This window comes from Ranitomeya imitator, chromosome 2 (assembly GCF_032444005.1).
Source record: "Ranitomeya imitator isolate aRanImi1 chromosome 2, aRanImi1.pri, whole genome shotgun sequence".
Taxonomy (NCBI): Eukaryota; Metazoa; Chordata; class Amphibia; order Anura; family Dendrobatidae; genus Ranitomeya; species Ranitomeya imitator.
This window is the reverse complement of record NC_091283.1, coordinates 262,284,123-262,290,844: the sequence shown is the minus strand read 5'-3', so window position 1 is coordinate 262,290,844 and position 6,722 is coordinate 262,284,123. Positions and strand designations below refer to the sequence as shown.

The 6,722-nt window shown below is 47.0% G+C and overlaps 1 long non-coding RNA gene across 1 annotated transcript; it reads left to right on the top strand.

Annotated features, from left to right (window-relative positions):
* The first annotated feature begins 805 nt into the window (after positions 1-805).
* LOC138663016 (uncharacterized) lies at positions 806-5,974 on the top strand. Its single transcript, XR_011318107.1, has 3 exons — positions 806-2,565; positions 5,590-5,658; positions 5,812-5,974. It is a non-coding gene; the product is annotated as an uncharacterized lncRNA (long non-coding RNA).
* Positions 5,975-6,722: the final 748 nt, after the last annotated feature.

The window sequence follows — 6,722 nt, the reverse complement described above, 5'->3', positions numbered from 1 at the left end:
CCGTATTCTGCCTGTAATAATCTGTTGCGTTTATTCCCAGCGGATCCGTATTCTGCTTGTAGTAAGCTGTTGCGTTTATTCCCAGCGGATCCGTATTCTGCCTGTAGTAAGCTGTTGCGTTTATTCCCAGCGGATCCGTATTCTGCCTGTAGTAAGCTGTTGCGTTTATTCCCAGCGGATCCGTATTCTGCCTGTAATAATCTGTTGCGTTTATTAGCAGCGGATGCGTATTCTACCTGTAGTAAGCTGTTGCGTTTATTCCCAGCGGATCCGTATTCTGCCTGTAATAATCTGTTGCGTTTATTCCCAGCGGATCCGTATTCTGCCTGTAATAATCTGTTGCGTTTATTCCCAGCGGATCCGTAGTGCAGTGCACAGTAAATTACAGCAGTGCGCAGGTGCCTAGAAAAGTCAGAGAGGCCCAGCGCCTGCAGTACTTTGCTGTGCCCTCAAGAGGGCAGATCAGTACGGCTGCGCAGGAGACACGACACGAAGCAAGGAAGAGGACGTCATCGTATGAAGATGGGAGGCTCTGGACCGCGATGCCCATCGAATGGGACAGCCCCCCCCTCCCGGGTGAGTATAATCTTGTTTTTCTTCTATTTCAGGTTTGATCGGAGGCTTATCTACAGCATTACCGCTAGGTCTTCTGGGTTATTGCCGCAATGCATTACTGGCAACGCTAGCTGCCGGGAGCATCGGTAACGCTGCACGGGACGCCGGAAGGTAAGAATATTGCTATCTTTTTTTTAATTATTTTCTTTTTTCTTTTCTTTTTTTCTCCTGGGTGAAAAAAGCGGGAAACTGCTGCGAAGACGCATACACAACAGGTGCACATAGCCTCGACGGGTCTGTCAGGAAAACGGGCCCAATGCACACGTTTTCCACAATCTGCACAGGATCCGTCATTTCAACTTCTTGACGGATCCTGTGCAGATTTGGAAGACGGAAGTGTGAAAGAAGCCTTACAGGGCGAAAACGACGTGACAGGTTCCCTTTAACCATCACTTAGCCAGAGTAGGTGCCCAGTTACACGCTGCGGTCAGGAGTGCTGGAATATTAGGGGCTGGTTGTTTCCTCATCCCCCCTTTTTGCAGACAGCTGGTCATCATCCTGTGTGAACGTTCACAGCTCCATGAACCTGTGGAATTCCCTTACGTGAATTTACAGTGAGGTGAGCGTCGCCCGGCCGGAGCCATCGTCTTCTTACCGAGCCGGCTGTATATCGCTGCTGTGTCTCCCTCAGGTTGTGAGCATCATTGAAGCTCGGGCTCGAGCCGCGGATCTGCTGACCCATAATATGTTTTCCATATTCATCGGCACAACTGTCCGAAAGGTATCGGGGGTTTTACTCTTCTGATCTTATCTCTAGTAAGAGATTGTATTACAAATTCTGGAGCCGCTAATTTTAGTACTGTACATTCCTCCTGGACATTATGTGAAGCCCCTCCATTTGTCTTTGCACACAGAGGGGGGGAGGGCACACTCGGGGGTCAGGTAGTTATCCGTCATATTTGAGATTGTCCCCTCTAGTGATCTCTCCATTCCTCTTTTGATTTCCGTCTCTGCTGAATGTCGTTGTCTCCTTCCTTAGCCGGCACCGTGATGTTTGTGTACAGGATGCATCTCAGCAGAGAGGTCCGAACCCATAAAGGTCTTCAGAAGCAAGTGAATGCGTACCTGGTGTGTCTGACCTGTCTGCAGCTTATACGGCCCGAATACTCCTGGATTGTGCAGCCGGCGTCGGGGGCAGAGGGAAAGAAATGTCTAGTTACAGGGGTTTTCCTGTCCTGGGGTGGATTCTCGTCTCAGGCGTTCACGGTAAAATCTGTCAGTCAGCACAAGTGTTTGCCATTTATTATTACAGCGCCATTTTTTTTTATTACAGCACCATTTATTGCAGGACGCTATAATACGCCATTTACCAAACTCTTCATTAAGAGTCACAGAACCGGTGCAGCACACCCATATCCGTAGCTTCAACCCTTAGACTTATATTAGGGTCCAAGCCGTGAACGAACTCCGTCTATGCGCTGGTCGGAGCTGTGGAAATGTCTGAGCTGGTCGTGCAATGCCATGTCTGTAAGTGGATGGGCTCCAGCCGATGTGTCTGAAACTCTGAACACTTGACATGTTCCCATCAGTGAGTGAGAGAAGAAAGTCCCTTTTATTTACCCCACATAACCAGAGCAATTTAGTTTGCATGATCCAGATTGATAAACTTCTCCGTCTAGAAACTTCTGTTATAAATTTTTATTCTTTGCGATCCAGTATACTTCTCACCAGTGGCCTCTGTCCGCCTTGTCTCCTTTGGGTTGGCTGCTGTATTCGTCCATTGATCACCTTCTGCAAGCGCTGGAAGAAAATAACAGTCGGCTAAACCACGAGGAAAGAGCCGCAGTCACCGTCACACATGCGTGTGGTGTTCGGAGGGCTTGGTATATGCTCCAATTATAGGACTTGTCCTCCATGAGTCGCTGCACATTCTGCCGCCATACTTACCGGATGCCACAGGAGACCCCATTCTAAGTCTGTGCTGCCTGGTGCTGCTGGGATGATTTACATGTAAGGCTTCATACCCATTTGTGCGAGAAACAGACGAGTGCAATCCGATAAAAAATCAGATTGCACTCGGACCAATGTTATTCAATAGGGGACATCTCATTAGCGAGATTTTTCTCATCCTAAATAGGACTGATTAAAAAAAAAAAGCACCATGCGAGTGCTCTCCGATTATTTCACGCACCGGTGTCCTTTGAAAAGCTGGTAATTCATGTGCGGTGTACAGGAAAATCACACTGACAGGTTAGAATAGAATACCGTATATACTCGAGTATAAGCCCAGATTTTAAGCCCAAATTTTGGGGCTGAAAGTGCCCCTCTCAGCTTATACTCAAGTCACAGTGGGTGGCGGGTGAGGGTGACAGAGGGCTGAGGCATACTCACCTAGTCCCGGCGATCCTGGCACTGTCCCTGCCGTCCCACAGTCTTCGGGTGCCGCAGTTCTTCCCCTGTTCAGCGGTCACGTGGGACCGCTCATTAGAGAAATGAATATGGAGTCCACTCCTATAGGGGTGGAGCTGCATATTCATTTCTCTAATGAGCGGTAACGGTGACCGCTGATAGAGGAAGAGGCTGCGGCACCGAAGACCAGCTGTACGGGGGAAGGAGCGGGACGCCGGGAGCAGGTAAGTATTGCATATTTACCTGTCCCCGTTCCATACGCCGGGCGCCGCTCTATCTTCCCGGCGTCGCTCCATCTTCCCGGCGTCTCTCCGCACTGACTGTGCAGGTCAGAGGGCGCGATGACGCATATAGTGTGTGCGCCGCCCTCTGCCTGATCAGTCATTGCGGAGAGACGCCGGGACGAGACGCTGGGAGCTGCAAGCAAGAGAGGTGAGTATGGCATTTTTTTTTTTTTATTGCAGCAGCCGCAGGCAGCATTATATATACCGGTAGCAGAGCTTTATAAGGAACATCTATGGGGCACAAATGAACGGTGCAGAGCACTATATGGCACAGCTTTATAAGGAGCATCTATGGGACCATAATGAACGGTGCAGAGCATTATATGTGGCACAGCTTTATATGGAGCATCTATGGGACCATAATGAACGGTGCAGAGCATTCTATATGGCACAGCTTTATATGGAGCATCTATGGGGCAATAATGAACAATATGCAGCATTATATGGGGCACAGCTTTATATGGAGCATCTATGGGGCAATAATGAACGGTATGGAGCATCTATTTTTATTTTTGAAATTCACCGGTAGCTGCTGCATTTTCCACCCTAGGCTTATACTCAAGTCAATAAGTTTTCCCAGTTTTTTGTGGCAAAAGTAGGGGGGTCGGCTTATACTCGGGTCGGCTTATACTCGAGTATATACGGTAGATATCTATATACATAGAATATGTATATATGTGTATATATATATATCTCTTAGGCTACGTTCACATTAGCGTTTCGAAACGCAGCGGCGACGCACACGCGTCATGCGCCCCTATGTTTAACATGGGGGACGCATGCGTTTTTCGCGTTGCGTTTTCCGACACGTGCGTCGTTTTTGACGCTAGCGTCGGACGCAAGAAAATGCAACAAGTTGCATTTTTCTTGCGTCCGATTTTCGTCAAAAAACGACGCACGCGTCGCAAAACGCAGCGTTTTTGCGTGCGTTTGCACGCATTTTTGCGTGCGTCGTGCGTTGCGTCGCCGACGCAGCGGCGCGCAACGCTAATGTGAACGTAGCCTTACTATTTCATAGATAGATAGCAGAAAAGCTGGTAATTCAATTGACGGCTTCTGCATAATCATTACAGAAGCCGACGGGATATGAGACGTGATTTACATACAGTGAACCATTGCATATCCGTTAGATTTTTATATGCCCCTCACTAATAATGTTAGTAGTGTGTGTGTGTGTGTGTGTGTAAAATTTTGGAGCTGTAGGTGTTAAATTAGGCTACTTTCACACTAGCGTCGTACCGACGCATACTGTGAAATAGAAGCACTAGGGCAGCGGATGCAGTTTTTCAACGCATCCGCTGCCCCATTGTAATGTTCGGGGAGGAGGGGGCAGAGTTCCGGCCGTGCATGTGCGGTCAGAAATGGCGCACACGACGCACAAAAAAATGTTACATGTAACGTTTTTTGTGCCGACGCATCCGTCGCATGATGGATGCGACGTGTGGCAATGTGTCGCTAATGCAAGCCTATGGAGGAAAAAACGCATCCTTTGCAGGATGCCATTTTTTCTCCAAAACGACGCATTGCGACGTGCGTTGTACGATGCTAGTGTGAAAGCTGCCTTAAAGGATTAATACACACAACAGTATCACGGACCTGCCTGTTGTGTTCCTTGGTCTTCATGATGATGACTGATGACTATCTGAGACTATCACAGAGCAGGCGCATTTATATGGAGACTTGATTACACACAGGTGGATTATATTTATCATCATTAGGCATTTAGGACGACATTGGATCATTCAGAGATCCACAATGAACTTCTGCACTGAACGTAAAGGGGCCGAATAATATTGCACGCCCCACTTTTCAGTTTTTGAATTTCCAGAAAAATTGTGAATAACCAATACATTTCGTTCAACTTCACAATTGTGTTCCACTTGTTGTTGATTCTTCACAAAAAATTTACATTTGGTATCTTTATGTTTGAAGCATATGTGGGAAAAGGTTGAAAAGTTCCAGGGGGCGAATACTATCGCAGGGCACTATATATATATATATATATATATATACCTATACTATGTGTATATTTCTGTTCTATCTATTGTATTGTAACCTGTCAGTGTGATTATACTGTAGGCGCACAGGAATTGCCGGCTGTTCTATCTATCACACATATATATATATATATGCATATGTGTGTTTTGATAAATATGTAGTATTAAAATGATGTGTAAATGACAGAGAACTGCCGTATGTAAAAGCTCAGGCTCAAATCGCATTGCACACGGATGTTGCGATAAAAAATCGCATTGACCTCGCATGACACTCGCATATGTTTCTTTCTTTTTTTCTGTCCGGAAATCGGACCGTTTTTGTTTTATCGCAAATGGGTCTGAAGCCTAAGGATGAGAAGCGGCAAAGCCAAAGCTTGTCCTCCGCATGCGCCTGGACTCCCTGACCGTTTATGGTAAGAATTCACATCACATGACCGTCGTGACTAATGGTGATGTCATTCATGGTGACGTAATGCCACACTCAGAAACTGTGAGGGATTAGAGCCATGGCAGCCGGGCTCAGACCATGTGTGCACCATTAATATCTTCCTCCATTTCCTTTACAGCTGCTGGAGAAGCTCAGTGAGAACTCGACTACTACTTTCGGAAGTTGGGAGACTCCACGTCGCATCTGCTCCGTTGGAGAAGCGAGCGCCGCTATGTGCTTCATGGTTTTCTCCTTTATATCTGTATTTAGTCATTTTTGTATGATAAAATTTTATATTTTCTATGTTTTTGCGATACTGAGTCGCTTGTTTCTCGGTAATGGGCCGTGTCCTCAGCGTTAGATAATTTACATCAAGTTTATGGCTTAATTAATTAAACCGCTAGCAGACTCCGCCCCTCCCACTTAGCCCTTCCCACTTTTTAGAACTGTGTCATAAAGGTGGGCCCAGCTGGCAGACCGTAAGTAATGGCTCTTTGTAGCTGCTTGCAAGCAGTTAATTGAAACATATCCGTTCTTGCATTTTCATAACTGCCACGATATAAACACGAGCGGCTCGTGGTCCTCGTCCTCACGGGTCTCTTGTGTACAGATGTCATCAGTACGGCCGACGATGTGGTGCTGATCTGCTGCAGCAGCGTTGGAGGCGCTGCCATGGTGGGCATGAGCTTTCATCCCTTGAACTGTTCTCTTTTTAAAGGGGTTGTCCATGACCGTGACATTGATGGTCTCATTAGAGTATGTCATCTGTGTGTGATCTGTGGGGGTGCGACACCGGCACCTCCGCCTTTTAAAGGGACACTGTCACCTGAATTTGGAGGGAACAATCTTTAGCCATGGAGGCGGGGTTTTGGGGTTTTTGATTCACCCTTTCCTTACCCGCTGGCTGCATTCTGGCTGCAATATTGGATTGAAGTTCATTCTCTGTCCTTCATAGTACACGCCTGCGCAAGGCAAGATTGCCTTGTGCAGGCATGTACTACGGAGGACAGAGAATGAACTTCAATCCAATATTGCAGCCAGCGGATAAGT